Below are 16,018 nucleotides of genomic sequence, written 5' to 3'. Positions count from 1 at the left end.
GATCTTTATTAATGTTTTATTTTCTATTTTTTGTTGGCGTTAAAATAAATACCGATTAGCAAGAATAACAGTATTAACTTATTACTTATTATTGTTCATATTATGCGGCTCTGACGGGCTGAATTAAGTTTCTATGAATTGGAATGGCCTTATTAAAAATAAATTGTATATATGATATAAATGTATGTAGGTCATTTGGAAATTATATAAAAAAAGAAATTTTTCAAATAAAAGAATTTCAATTTCGATTTTGAGAAGAATTTAAATTTAAATTATTTATGAATATATATTTTTATTTTATTATTTATGCAAAGAAAGAAAGAGATAAAAATTGAATCAGATTGAAAGAAAATTAAAAATAAGATATGTTTTGTAAATATTAAAATTGATAACAACCTTTATTCTAGAAAATTCTTTAAAAAAAGTCTACGGATAGTCTTAATAAATGTAGATGCAAAATCAAAGGTGATACTAATCACGCTCGGCCGTCAGTACACTCGCCTACATCGGTGACCCAGTTACAAACCGTGCCAGCCGCACCGACAACTAAGTCGCCGCAAAACAGGGGAGTTCCTAGAACGTGATTTTTTTCTAATTACCCTATATGACTAGTGTTGTTATACTCAATCCATTACACATGTACATATATTATAAATGTTTAATTATATAGCGTGATAATATTACAGAATGCGCCGGTTAGAACTTAAAGATATCTTTTTAGTTGGTCAAAGCGTTGAATAATATCTACATTATGTTAGAAATGACAGTCGTCAAGTCTTTATCTGATATTTAGGCAAAAAATAAAAAGATTTTCATTTCTTTTTTTGCATTGCAATGTAATTTTTTTTTGTCAATATTGAAGAAATGCGTGTACAACTTATGTATTTAATTCAAACATAATTGTCCATTTAAATGTGGAATATATCTAGGCATTAAAAACAAGTGTATCAATTAACATTGCTACGTAACATTAAGTAAAATTAAATTTATGTAATCCACTAGTGCTCTTTTTAATGGCGATAGTTGTTTTTAATTTTATTTTTTTTTATGATTTTCTAATTCTAAATGTAAAGTTTGATTAATAATAATAAAATTTAAACTGAAACTTTGAAACGAAATTTAACGATCGCAACTAATATAAGTAAAAATTGTTTTGTATTCTAGATTCAAGTTTTTGTAGATAATTTATCTAAATATAGTAATATTTTATATGAAAAAAATAAAAAAATATTATTAAGTCTAAAAACTTTAAAAATAATAATAAAATAAACGTACATATACCACTTATTTGTTATTGTTAAATAATATGGAAATGTAAAAATGTACACCATGTACACCGTTACAAGATACCTTTTAAAACAAATAACTGAATATTTAATTTTAATGTATGAATATAGTTATACAAAATTAGTTGTCGGACTGATAAAGAAAAACATAAGGAGAGTTTTTCGAGGCCGGAGTGGGTGGGGCGTGAGGCATCGCGTGGAGTGAGGGGGTGCTGGTTCAAGGTTCCAAGTTTCAGGCGCCATTGCGGGACTATGCGTATATCTACGCGTATTACCCGACTAAATTAAAATTCCACATTTATTCCACAAAATTAGTCAACACGACCGCGCAGTTAATATTAATTAATTATTTTTTAATCCATTATCATAACATTTACGTCCTGATCTGTGACATTAATAAGACAATAATATGAATAAGTTACTCATGTTTTCGGGTGCTTTTATTTTCTACGGTAACGGTAATATTACGAAGTGTGTGCGTGTTGCCTACAAATGTAAACACATTATTTACATCTGGTAAACAACAAAGTATTATGGAATGACTTTATTATAATAACCCTAAAAAAGTTACACTGCATGCCTTGAGCCCACATAAAAAAGCTATCAGTTTTAAGCTGCCATGAAGTAAAATTAATGTCGTTTGAGTAACATTCAAACTAGAGATGAGGCTTAGAAGCGTTAAGAGTAAGAAATTAATGAATAACTTTAATTTAATTGTAAAGGAACTAAAGCTTATTTAGATAAATCATAATTATTTTTATAAACTAGTGACGAAAAAGCAAAACCACTACAAAAAATACCTAATTCAATTATAAAAAGAAAATCATGACTAAAATTAAATATTTATAAAAAGTTAAAAGTATATATTTTAATCTCAAATTATCTAGAAATTTTATTACGCATTAGCTTTTACCGTTTAAATAATTAAAACTACTTATTTTATTAATATGTCTAAGTATATATGCGTAATATAAGAAGTCACGGCAACAAAAAATCAATAAAATATGTTCAACGAAGTACAAACTATTAATATGACGTAATTTGTAAAGTCTGAAAAGTTTTCCATGGAAATTCATGAGCGCAAAAAATAAACTCATAATTGGCGTTTTCATGGACGATTAAAAGGCTTGCTAGGAAATGGGACGGATAAAATAAATGTATAATAAAAATATGTAGAAGTATTTGAACATTTATCCGCATACATGACCTAACGCTTGCAGTCAAACAAACTTATTGAAACAATTTTAGTTTAAATATTGAATCACTAAAATAATAGTTTGTTAGTTGATAACTGAAGATGATTTTAGTATAAGCTAACATTTCAATATTCTGTTTAGATGGTTGATCAATTGATGATGCTAATTGGTCCTATATATATGGGCACGGCATATGAAGCGTTTATTTCATCGTCGATGAACCCTCAACCACATGGTCTATACCAAACGAACAAGGAATAAAAATAAATAAACTTTAGATTTACATATTCCATGCAATTTACTAATAAATCAGCTATATTGTGCGCAATTAACAGCTCTTGATTAATATATATTTATTTATAATAAAAAACTATTCCATAAAATGATTTCACTTCCAAAATTCCGATAACAGTTTCGCTCAAAACACCATTTTTTTTTTCGCAAATCCATAGCGAATATCTTAAATTATTCGAGACCTCGACTAATGATATCTCGTCAATTAAATGTCAAACGTTCTTAAATTTTCCTTGCGCTTGATAGATAGTTGTATAAAATTATCAATATAATTAATTATTGTGACTTAATATTATTAAAATTTTAATATTTAATATTATTAAAATTTTAATTTTATATTATTAATATTAATTTTATATTATTATTTTATATTATTAAAATTTTAATAATATTAAGTCACAATAATTAATTATATTGATAATTTTATACAACTATCTATCACGCTCGTATCGCACTTATAGACCAACAATTTAACTTACATAAGTAGCAATGTAAATTATTTGTTTGTCGATAAAATAACTGATGAGTAGGTGGCTCTTAACCAGTACCTACACGAAGCCCTACAACGGTAAAAATCTAGACTCTTGTAAATATTAACTCATGAACATGATGTTATTGACCTCCGTATTTTATACATCATAGTATATTTATCACATAATCTATTCAAAACAGTTATTTTTTTTTTACATAAAACACTTTTTTTTTTAGATTTATTTATTACATATTTAGTTTATTTTAAACTAATTTATAATAAATATTTAAAATTAAATCAATATCGTTCGAGTTAGTTTTTTCTAATGTTCTATATATTATAGAACTTTTTTTAGTTTGTTAAGTCCATTTTAATTTTTTTTACGTAAGTTTCATGAGTCAAGATAAAATTAGTCTAGACTAAATCTCGAAAATATACAAATATTATATTTACCTAGTCTTAGTCTTAAAATATCTAGGTAAGATCCGGTATAGCTCTATATACGATTTACCACAAGTTATTTGTGTTGTCATTATGAATTGATGACGATTGTTCTATAACTGACTCATGATTTCGACTATTCAAACCCTGGAACAAACATTGTGCACAGCCTTTGATGCTCCTGTCTGTAATTTCGTTACTCAATATAGTTCGTTTTCATTTTGTAATTTATTTTTATGGTGCTTATATTTCTTTTGTGGTCTTATTGTTAATAGATTTTTTGGTATTGATACTTTTTATCTTATTTTTGTTAGTATTTGTGAAGTTGTTTAATTTAGCGTAGAAGAATTTATGAATTCGTATTCTATATTTTTTCGCATCCTGTAAGGAACAGCGTTTGAAAATGTCTCCCTTTATATATGATTAATGTCGTACCGTTCTGTTGGTGCCCCTTTAAAAATAAATAAATCAATATGCTAGTTTTCGCATAATGGTAAAATAATATATCTATAATAAATTAATCATCTTTCATGTACTTAGTAATGGGGCTTTATTACGGTAAGCCCGGATGGAACCACTCACTCATCAAATATTACCGTCAAACAGCAAGACTTATGTTCCGGCTTGAAGGGTGAGTCAGCCAGTGTAGCTACGTGTAGAAGGGACATAACATCTTAGTTCCCAAGCTTGGTGACGCATTGGCAATGTAATGGATAGTTAATATTTCTTATAGTTCTTTGTCGATGGGCGGTGGTGACCACTTTTCTTCAGATAGACCATTTGTCTGTCCGCCTTTTTATAGCATTAAAAAAAATACTTAATATGTACATTTGAGGAAAACATATATGAATTTACATATTTCGAATGAATGCATATGGTTAATTTCAAAAACAAATATTGATAACACTAGTGTCTTGTCAATAGCAACTAAACAAAAAAAAGAAAGTTGATTGGCAAACAGAGAAGAATAAGGTACTGAATTATTTTTCTTTGGTCATTTTATATACATAAGATGTAGTGTTATTATTCGTGTCATAAGTAATTGCAAGCAATTGCAAACATCTTCGGTATTGTGAACACGAAAGTTAGTAATGTTACTTTTGCGCGGGGGCTGTTTTATACGACTATAGAGTTGGATATAATTAAAAGTTAAATAAATAAAAATAAATATAATTAAAAGTTTGATAGAAGTCATAAATAAAAACAGATGAGCGAGCGAAAATGTTTCTATTAAACTACATGCAGATATTTAGAATTTCACAAAACCAATACATTACGAGTAATAACTGTTAAAACCTCTTCATTAAAAATATATATATATAACCTTAAATAAATCATAGCAAAGTTAGGGCGATTTTACATACATAAAGATATTTTAGTCAGACAGAATAATATGACTGCCTTAACAATACTATTATGTAAAACTGAAGAGTCTGTTTGTTTATATGAATTAATATCTGAACCTACTTGATACCTGTTTGAATAAAATATTTTGTGTTATATCGGCCATTTATTGAGAAAGGTTACAAAGCATAAGTATTATAATATAACACTGTATGTAATGTAAGCTAATGCGTGGCCTAGCAATGCCGGAAACCTTTACGAAGGTCTCAACAATAACTGTACAAGGTTCCAACTAAATCGGATGAGTACTATAGGAACGCCTTCAAAACAAAAAGAAAATTATTTCTAAACTAGAACTAAAGTACACTACAGCTTGCAAATGTACCACAGGTTCGATTCGGGTTTATGGAGACACTTTTTGCAGATTTTTATCCGACACATGTAGCCTACTCAGATGTTTGCCTTCGCCGCTGAGCACTGACATGAATTAAAAACCCAAATAATTCACATGACAATTCAGGTGTAGTAACTTGGGCTTAAAGCCGCAATCATTAAATAAGATTTACGTGGTCTAACCGCAGGGGGACATCTTGGATTATTGACAAGAAATGAAAACATACATATATACATTCAATGATCATTTTATCAATATATAACAAGTATGGATTTACTGTTTACACCAAATGTAAGTCGAATATGAGCTTAAGAACCAAAATTAAAATTACTACAACTGTAATACATACATCTTGTGACATTAAACATGTGAGCGATGCATCTTTCTACATATGTAGGTATGTATTATGCAGTCACTATGGAAGTCGCTTTAGGGTCACCTCTCAACTAAATTGCTTTACCTCGAGCTCAGCTTATGTAATCAATACTCCGAAAATGTAGTATTAAAGGGAAAATTATTAGGTACTAAATATTTATGAAAAAATTCTTAACATAATCTGACCCTACATAAGTTAAGACGGTTCATAGTAACATATTGATATTGCTATGTTGTTTGTCTTTTAAAACTTTGTTCCCATGTTACATTGAACTTGGATGAGATAGTAGGTAAACCTAGAGGTACAAGACATAATTATAAAGCAATGTGTTTAATGTGAACCGTATCTTATCGTCGGCACATTTCATACGTCTTGAAAACCGCTTTTATATAATAGAATAGTTGGCATCACATATGTTTCATTATTTCATCCACTAATATAGTTTCTACTTTCAGATTACTCATAACAACGATCTTACTTCTGTCTTAAATATTCGAAATGTATCGATAGTTTTGTTTGGTATACAATGTAATACGTACATCATTATTATTTATTTTGCAACTACATCAATTGATAATGTTTACTTACAGTTTTAATATAGTTCAATATATACGCATGAAAAACAACAAAGGACGCTTACTGAGCTTATATACGAATATATATATTAGGTACAAGTCAAAAGAGATGATTAAGAAGGTTATATTATGTTAAAAGTCTTGATAAACTACATGGAAAAGAAACAAAATATATTTAGAATAATATAAAATATAATTTTGTTACTTGGAAGCAATTCAAGAATCATTTGAACAAAGACCCATATCAAGAGTGTCATCACGTTTTAAGAAATAAAAGCAATGCCGAAACGTAAATGATAAACCAGTGTTGCCAATATTACGTATAAACATATTCGTTGAAATACCAGACCTCATATCAAATCGAAATATCAAAAATAGAATTGATTTCGGTTGAAAAAATGATGTGTGTTATGTTTTTGTTAGTTAGTTTATTTAATATATAGAATTAGCATTAGCAGCCCGTAAATGTCCCACTGCTGGGATAAAGGCCTCCTCTCCCTTTTGAGGAGAAGGTTTGGAGCATATTCCACCACGCTGCTCCAATGCGGGTTGGCCGAATACACATGTGGCAGAATTTCGTTGAAATTAGACACATGCAGGTTTCCTCACGATGTTTTCCTTCACCGCCGAGCACGAGATGAATTATAAACACAAATTAAGCACATGAAATTTCAGTGGTGCCTGCCTGGGCTTGAACCCAAAATCATCGATTAAGATGCACGCGTTCTAACCACTGGGCCATCTCGGCTCTTATATAGAATAATGCAGTATTTTATGTTGAAGCGGATTCTTTTGTACGGGAACGGTTAAATGAAAATACTTTAATACCTAGTATTATATCGATTTTTTCGAAATATGCATTTAATATATACATTGGGTATATATATCAAAACTAAAGCGATTGAGATTTTACAAAACGTATTTGGATTATATATGTATATATACCAATCAATGTATGTTTGTGTCATATGTTTCAAAACATCCGATCTAGTTCAAACTTTGAATAGTATTTGTGTTGTCGACATTTACTTAAAGATTCTGAAATATTCCATCAGTGTTACATGGAATGATAGTGTCCAAATTGTAAATGGAAAAATTTTGATGAGTCATTGCAAAGCATGCCGGGCAATAGCAAATATAAAGTGGTGCAACCACTAGAAAATTACGATAGTTAAATAATTGGCCGCGGGTCGAATTATAACTTAAGCAAGGCCGAGCTTCATTATACAAAATGGTTTGAAAAATAAAAAGTCAAATGAAACATGCATTTGCGTGTTTAAAAAAAAAACTAAAACCAGTTCAAACAAGCAATGAAAAAATAATGTTTCAAAGAATTCCAAAGGTTAATATATCACGCTAGGGCTGTGGGACTGGCGTAGCATCACGTTGTATCGATCGGGCCCTTATCTCAACTCATCCGACATCTCTAGATGTCGGTGTGCGGCACTTGATCGCCCATCAAAAGCGACAACTCAGGTCAGCTTAAGATGTAGGTGACGCTGACGTGATCTTGATTGGTGCCGAAGTTTTTAAAATTTTCTACCTTCAATTTCTCTTTTATGTAATTATATATATTTGGCATTGATAAGTAGATAATTTGATATTATTTCTTGTGTAATATGCTTTCAGAAAACAAGGCAAATGATTTTAATAAATTCTCGATCGATTGAAACGATGAAGAAAGTACGAATATATACCTAATAAAACTAAACTTAAAAATTAAATTGTTACCTTGATTTTGGGTGTCAAGAATATGTAATGTGAAAACCGGACGTAATGTAATGTATTTCATTTCAACTAATATAAATAAACTACTCATTACACCGTCAATATGCTAACAAACATGGGATCTAAGATGTTATGACACTTGAGCCTATAATAACACTGGCGTGGGCCAGTAAAGCATAAAGTAAAATAGCCGATGATCAAATGGTACCAACCCGAATGAGCCAGCATACAGCTCAACCACCGCGTCTAAGACAATAATAATTTGGATAAATTTTAATGTTATTAAAATAACGTTAAGATGTAGTAAAAGTAAGTATTTTAGTCATGTCGTAAATCATAAAATTAAATTAATTCCTTTACTAATCATATTATAAGTGAAAGAAAAATAAATGTAAAAATACTGCTTGTTATAATATAATATGTCATTTGTAAAACTAAGTATAATTAAATGAACAAACTGTACATTGTTAGTTATTTTTATTCGCGTACATCGCGTCGTCTACGTAGTGTCGTGTTCTGTCTGGATTCCTCGCAAACTGGTAAATCCTAGTTTAGACTATTTCAAATTATAATATTTGGGTCTACATTTAATGGAAATAAGACATTACTATCTTATAATAAATAAATAAACATTTATTATTTGCTAAATATGGCTTATATTGTATGCAGTTATTATGAGATATTATAACAAACTCGAAACATACACACACACATATAGTGTACTCGGGAACTCTCGTGCAGCATACAATTAAAGTTAGCACTGTGCCCACCAATCAACAAACAGTTAATCGAAAAGTTACAAGTGTACGGCAATTGGTGTTCCAGACGAGAGCGTAAAATAAATCTTTAGACATGGTCTTGTGTTCCATTGAACGTCACAAATGTTAAATGTAAAGACATTCTTGACGTTTAATGTATATTAAATTCTAGCTACTACGCGCGTTAGACGCTACTGATCCGGTTCCATTCTCAATAAATAAATTTTGATTAAATAGGAAATCTTGAGATCTTTAACAGTATGAAACTATAGCATTCATACAAACAAACTCTTCAGCTTATAATTTCTCCTGACAGATTATCAACGCACACACACACCTACCGATTTCATCAAAGGAATTTTTTTTATTCTATTATTTCTTAAATGAGAAAAGTAACTCCTTGAACAATATTCTTACGAAATTAATGGTTCCAATTATTTACTTATCATATTTTGTAAAACAAAAAAGGTATATTTTTTATATAAATTATAACACATTTTTTATTTTTCTTATTTAATGACCTGTTTACGTCTATCTTACAGAGGTAGGAATTATTATACCTCTATACTTCTATAGGATAGAGGTATAATAATTCTGGCTAGAGAGATATAAATGTAATCAGTGATTTTTTATAAGTTCTCTTTTTATAAGTAATGTAATAAATATTTTTGAATTTTTTTTTGTTTACATAGAATGCAATTCAATGTTTTCTAGAAGAATCAGAATTCAGGAATAAATTGTATTTCTGTACATGTCGAACTAATGTTATACGGAATTCAATTTCATTTTTAAGCTGTTTTTTAATGATGCAAAAAATAAAAATTATTTGTTGATAACAACAAATAAAGACAGTCAAAATAACCAAGTCAATTTTAGATAAACTTTGCAAAGTCCGGATTGAGCTAAATGTAAAAAGGTTTGAAAGATTACAACACGAGTTATGGATGGGCATGTGACAGATTTTCTGCTATGTCATGGTTTATTCTAGCGTGAGATAAATTATAAACATATCATTTTAGGCACATTAAAACTCAGCGGTATTTGCCCTGGCTTAAACCCACAGTCACCGGTTAAAATTCACATGTTTAATTACTGGTGCACCTAAGCTAATAACAAAAAAGATAACTAACAATATAAATGTATACGGAAAGCAATATTGCTGTGACCGAAACCGTCTATTGAAGGGTTATTATTAGACTAATGACTAATTAACCATTCATAAACGGCTCGGTTGCCTTCAATAATGTGGTAACTACACTTTACAGCTCGTATTACTTTATTCAACATATCCCACACAGTTGTAACTATTTATTCTCTTACTAGAAGCAAGTTTAGCAACTTATTACTCATTTCTCTTTGTATGTGTATATTTTTTTTAAGTAGTACGAAAACAGATATTAAAAAAATAATATATATTTAACGATATGAATTATGTCAAAAGAGATGCGAAAAAAGTAACTCGTTGAAATTATTCGTGCTTAATATTAGAATGCCTACTGCGCATGGTCATTGCGTGGAACAAAACTCAGAAAAAGAGAACCGCAGTAGATTAAAGTGCTCAATAAAATAAGACTCTCATAGACACTCTTACAATTACTACAAAGCAGATAATGGCAAGAACTGAAAGAAAAACAAGAAACAAAGTACTTATACCACCAATAAACAGAGGAAAGAGAAGAACCGATCAGCACTCTCGCTGCGGTTCTGTTACAAATATTCTGCAGCTGTTACTTTTTAATAATAATGATTACTATGCTAGCTGAAAAAAAGACAAGGACAAATAAACAAAAAGAATGGCGTTGTGAAATAAACTTATCCTCAAATAGGAAGGATTAATTTGACCAGCAATGGGACATTACTGACTTTTACTTTACTTTTTAACTCTAAAGAGATTCGTATAGAACATAGTAGGTATAGGTACTACTACAACCGATCTCTTTTTGAAAACGGACAATGACGTAATTTTTTTTGGCCTGCGGGTGTCGATTCTTATAGTGGAAATTTATGTGGACAACGGTAACCACTTACCATCAAGTAGCTCATTTGCCCGTCTGTCTTCCAAGTTGAATTAATTTAATTACATTTAAGTTAAATTATAGATATAAGTTATTTTAATTATTAGGAAACAGCGATAATCTAATGTAGAAAATGTTAAACTGCAACGCAAAAGTCCCATCGACGACAAGTACTTTTCGAACTCTTCGAAGTTATATCCGTGTTAATTAGTGATTTTTTCCTCACTTTATCGGTGAAAAAAGACACGCTGTAATTCTCAAAGATATGTTCTACTTTTAATCTGAACTCGGTCATTGTGATGGATAACATATCTTCTACTTAGAAGAGCAATACTGATATAAAGTAAAAACAGTACTGATATTTTTACTATCATTTAGTAGTTTAGCCACCAATGCATAACAGACTGAAATAGCTGCTTTCATATTTGACGACCTCCGTGGTCGAGTAGTGTGTACACCGGTTTTCATGGGTACGCCACTCCGAGGTCTCGGGTTCGATTCCCGGCCTAGTCGATGTAGAAAAAGTTCATTAGTTTTCTATGTTGTCTTGGGTCTGGGTGTATGTGGTGCCGTCGTTACTTCTGATTTTCCATAACACAAGTGCTTTAGCTACTTACATTGGTATCTGAGTAATGTTGTCCAATATTTATATTTATTATATTACTAGAGACAACAATGATCATATAATGTACATGTACAACCAAAATGATACTAAACAAAGAAGCTCAATACCATCAACGTATCTTCTACAAAAATGAAATATTGCTTTTAAAATAAAAATGAAAGGATGACGAAATTAAACGGATGAAGTTATATCAGTAAGACTTATTGCTTTCACTTTATCAAGCTAAAGACCGTAATGGTAATATTAATTATTCCTTTTAATATTTTATTTATTAGCCACTCATTCAGACTTCTGTTTTTAAATGACATTTGTTAAATATTTGTAAAAATATAAAATATATTTTTAAAACAACCAGTTTAGAGTCAAACGATCTCAACACACTTGTACTTTGTTAATACAACTTCCTACACGCCCCACATTTTTTTACTCATGCGTTTATTCAAATACCACGTAATACCTCTAAAGCTGCCGATTCAAATTTAAAAATGTAAACGGTTATTTTATAGAAAATAAGCGACTAAAATATATTTGTTATTTAATTGAATAAGGACTAATCCCGTGATAAATAAATTGAAATAAAGAATTGAATATCTTTAATTTTTCCCTATTTTTGAACATTTACATATTTTTTAAATGAAGATAAACATATGTATATACTTTTGCTGACTTTTCTGTAGACGTTTTGAAAAATATACAAATCATCCATAAAAATATTTCAAATAATATCAATAATATATAAAAAATAATTAAACCTGACATATCCTTATCACAAAGCCTATATCTTCCGAAAACTTATTAAAAATTACAATTATATTAAAGTTTCATATACAATTTTTAACGGAAGATAGAACGGAAGATTTTGAAATGTACTTATATAATTAGCGCGATAGAAACTCTGTCTGCCTGTCTGTCGGTTTATCTGTTGCTCTTTCATGGCAACCGTCGATCCGAATTTGATCAAATTTAGTATAAAGCAAGTTTGAGCTCCATGGAACGCTACTTTTTTATGTCTAGCAGCTGACGAGCAACCCCTAAAACATGAGCGAAGCCGCGGTCGACAACTTCTATAAGCGGCGAAATATCTAGTTATATAATGTAGCTCGTAGTTTAATTGTAGTAGTACTTTATCAGTTATTTAACTCGAAATGCGTCGCAAGTAAATGAGATCCTTCACGAAGAAAGTCATCGGTTTTCAATCGACTACTTGGCTTGCTTGGTCAAGTGATATAACTTTTCAGCCCTCGCCTTATAGGTCAAGAGTTTTGAATATTATAATTATACATATTTAGGTGAAAATTACTCAGTCAGTAAAATTGGTAACTAAGCTATTTATTTCAATCAATAATTGTCTGCTATTTTAGTATTCAATTAAAGGTTTTTATTCTTTTTAGAATTTAAAATTACATTTAACATTATACATATCCTTCAAAGTATAGGATTAAAACTTCGAATTTTTATCACTTTTATTTTTATTAAGTATTATCGGAAGTTTTTATATAATGTATATACATAATATTGTTGAAAATATATTGTGAATCAATATCAGTCTTCCTCCTGAACAATCTGAATTAAAAATATAACGGACGCCTCTTTTTAGAGACGAAAACGAATACAGATTATATATTTATAATAACATCTAATTTTAAATTATGTGTGATGATATGATCATGATGGAAATTATGAAAATAACTAAAATATAGACATCAGTATTTGTGTAAAGATTTTTAAGTGCGGGTTGCGTAATTTCACCCTACGAAGATCACTTCATTTTTTTATTTCTAGTACATTTTTACAACATAAAGAAAAAAATTGTACAAAATAAAGACAAGTATGGGCGATCCATACAAAATCCGCAATATTATTGCAATGTGTTAAAATGGGCAATAAATTTATTTAAAATATTATTGTTAATGACGGGATGAATAAAGATTATATCGAAATATGAAACATAGGCTTATACACTAAATTATGCACTGTTTCCATTTCTAATTTGATAATTTGTTGCATAACCACATTTTAACAAAATCGAAAATGCATATTTTCCCAATATTAGACAAAAATTAAAACTATGAACGCGGAGTGATATGTATCACAATAATTCGCTTACCCTCATTCCATTTATTTGTTCGATGTATGAAAAACAATTTGGCAGACTTTTACGACCGACCACCTGGCACCTCCTTGAGAATACTGCTTGGGGCTACTCTGCTGGAACCTCTCGACAAGAAGCGACCGTGTCATAATGTTATTAATGAAGTTCACCAAATAACTCTTAGAATGATTTACTATTGAGAATTGTAGTTAGTTAATAAGCTGCGCCTAATGGCTAGATTTTGTGGGTGTAAAGTAATATGGTATTTCATTCATAAACCTAGTTATTTACAGTCAGTTTACGCAAATACATTATGGAATATAACAAACACATACAAATATATTAAGTAGACCACGCTCTAAATCACATATATATCAACACATTTTATCTAAGCCTAAACTAAATCACATAATATACTATTTTGAGGAGAATACTGTATGACAAATAAATATTCGTTATAATATTATTGCTATTATTTGTTAATCGTTTATATTTTTTCTCATTTATGAGAACATTTTTAAAATATGCATACATTTTTTAAATAAAAAACATATTTAACTTATTTCTTACACTGAATCACGATTATAATTTTAAGTATATAAGCTAGAAATAAAGTTAGTTCTAGAAAGTAAAGATCTTTTAAGATAAAGGTAAGTTAGCGTTATTCGATTTTTAACCATTGCTAAAAAAGTGATTGTGAATGTAATCAAACTTACTTACGACATTTTTTTCGAGAGGATGTTTTTATTTGTATTTATATATTTAATTTAAACAATAATAATTGACAACATTTTGTGTGCCAAACTATTCATTTTAATTTAGATTTTTTCTTTTTTTTTTTATAAATTCATTTAATTGTGATGTACAAAGCATTGTTGAACATGACAATGTAATTAAAAAAATGCAGACAAATTATTTGTGATATAAATAATTATCAGAGCTATTCGAACTTTTGAAATTACCCCCTTAAACTTTGTCTGTGACAAATATATCTGGAAATATGGCGGGTCGATGTAATATAGCACGTGTGTTTAGTGAGATACGAGCGTCTTTCAATGTCCTATTGGGCCCATCAATGATGGGACCGACGAAGTCTAACTTAACAACCTAACTCTTTACAAAAACGTTTTGAGACACGTATTTTATGTATCTCATCGTTTATTGAGTCAAAAGCTCGTAACGAAAGTTTTATTTGCTGGTTCTAGTTCTGGTCTGTGTTAAGAAATTATTATTGTGGATGGACTAATTTAATGACAACACTATTGAAGTTGTTATTACATATTAAATAAAAAAAATAATTTAAACTTATTTTGAAATTGGGATGCATTTTTTTTATATATAATCAGAATAATGATCGTACTTTTCATCTTTTACTAAATAAAAATGTAGGTATTAAAAAAATATATGGTTATTTATATACTACTAGTCTAATACTAGTCACGTCCTGGCTTCGCAAGTGTGAAATTGATTAATAAAAGGAATAGCGCTTAGAAAGAAAATATATAATAAATATATAATTACTTTATTTTGTAGCGTTTATATTTATATATTTGACGTTTATATATATATTGATTTATATAATAGTAGTAGGTCATAAATGAAAAAAGGAATAATATAAAAATTGATCTGAGTCGTAATTTTATTGTGGAACATATCAAATTTTGTAAAACTGTATCAAAATCCATTGAGTTAGATCCTTTGGTTTAGAAGAAGTAACCGAATCTCCACTATCTACATACAGTGACAGAAAACGACTTTTAAGTATTTATAGAATTATTTATTCGGAAGTGTGGTCTAAGCCTCATCAGTAAAATTTAATAAGAGTCGAAAAATACACACAATATTACATTCTAAATATGTGATTATTCATAATTGTAATCATTTATTTGAATGTAATGTAATTGTAGTACGTATTTTTACAGATTGTCATGGTATAATATATGTAACTAATACATTTCGCCCATTATAGGTAATACTGTATTACCCATTGTATATAAGTATTACGATAAAAGTCCTTACCACGAAGTATTTTACCAAACATAAATGTTTCAATTGCTGTATCTACATAAAAAACATCGTAAGAATGCATTTATCAGCAATTAAGGTATGATCTATAAAAGTCTTATTTGATTCATAATTAAAATAACGAATATAAAAAATCATGGACTTACAGGCTTAAATGATATAATTACACGATGTCGTAAGGTTGAATAATAGCATGCCAGTAAATGAAGCAAACCCAGCGATTGCTTTGCGACATACCTGCGCAATAGCCTTTTGTATTATGAGCTAAAATAAAAAGTTTTTAAGCTATAATAAATTAATTACTTGTCACCATCTGGGAATCTTGCTGATTGTTGTAATAGTTCAATATATATTGAAGTATACAAAAAAATATTACATGGTACTGAGCCGCTACGAA

The 16,018-nt window shown here is 29.3% G+C and overlaps 1 protein-coding gene across 1 annotated transcript in view; it reads right to left on the bottom strand.

The window, feature by feature from the left end:
• LOC125067924 (sodium channel protein para) overlaps positions 1-16,018 on the bottom strand; it is a 66,208-nt gene that overhangs the window by 49,182 nt on the left and 1,008 nt on the right.

This window comes from Vanessa atalanta, chromosome 12 (genome assembly GCF_905147765.1).
Source record: "Vanessa atalanta chromosome 12, ilVanAtal1.2, whole genome shotgun sequence".
In the NCBI taxonomy this organism is placed as follows: domain Eukaryota; kingdom Metazoa; phylum Arthropoda; class Insecta; order Lepidoptera; family Nymphalidae; genus Vanessa; species Vanessa atalanta.
This window is presented reverse-complemented; position numbering and strand designations above follow the sequence as displayed.